A 1,131-nucleotide genomic window follows, 5' to 3' on the forward strand; every position below is an offset into this window, starting at 1 on the left:
CTAGATTGTATGATAGGTTTCAACAGATACCCTATGACAAATTCGTGAAGTTAAAGAGAAATGGGTGTGTCGAGTTATATTCTCTCTACCGAAGGACGATTAGGGGTTGATTTTTCTCATTCCAGTGTGCACCATCGAATATGGTGCACGCACTCAAGACTCAAGAACCAGGCTTTCTCGGGCGCTTGCAGCTGATATCACCCCGAAAAGCGAACAAGGATAAAATTAATAATTTCACAAGGTTAAAACGGCTATTGAATTTGAAAACTTGAAAGTGTACGACGGAAAGAGGGGAGGTGCTCTGGCCCACAAGGTTCACGTATGTTTTCAAATTGTATACGACTCTGTCTAATGGGAATTAGCGTGTTTCTTTAAACTGAAAAAACCATTGGATAAACACAGTGTCCTAACGTACGGATTATTAAGCACATGTCAATTTTGCGTTTGATGGTTCAGATAATGAACACCTTTCACCACATCACACTTCAAATGTCCCCTCGTGCTCCCCTACATATCCAAACTCATCTCACCACAGAAAGAGATTGTAGTTGATAGCAACTTACTTGACGCCCTTAGCACCCGTAAACGCTACACAGACATGCTCACACTACACGACCAGTTGGTGTACTTGCCTAAAGGACCCATACCACCCCAAGTACTGCTGAACTGTGTGTTCCCAGTGCCACGGTTCATGACCACAATAGTACACACTCTCCTCGTAGACTCAGAACACCCACAGAACGATTATACTTGGCCTTCGCTAGAACGCAGACGTCGTTTCGAACAAGCCCACAGAACACTGTGGCTAGATAACCCGCAAATGGACTTCAACACACTACATCCAGAGGCTATCGCCTATATAGCGGCGCCCCAGCACTGGACACGCAAACTCCCGAACCACCACATACACCCCCTGTTCGACATTGACCAGGACTTAGACAATGATATCCCAATAGACATTACACTATCCTACATATGTGGTAGCGTGACTCCGCCTGACTTGATCAGACGCTGGCGAATATGCCTGCGACAAATATGCATTGACCTGATGTTGAATAGCACATATATCAACGAACACAGCGCGATGAAACGCCCCCCGTCCCGCCCTCACCCTCCCTGAATGCCTACCGA

This window comes from Sphaeroforma arctica, assembly GCF_001186125.1.
Source record: "Sphaeroforma arctica JP610 unplaced genomic scaffold supercont1.3613, whole genome shotgun sequence".
Classification (NCBI taxonomy): Eukaryota; class Ichthyosporea; order Ichthyophonida; genus Sphaeroforma; species Sphaeroforma arctica.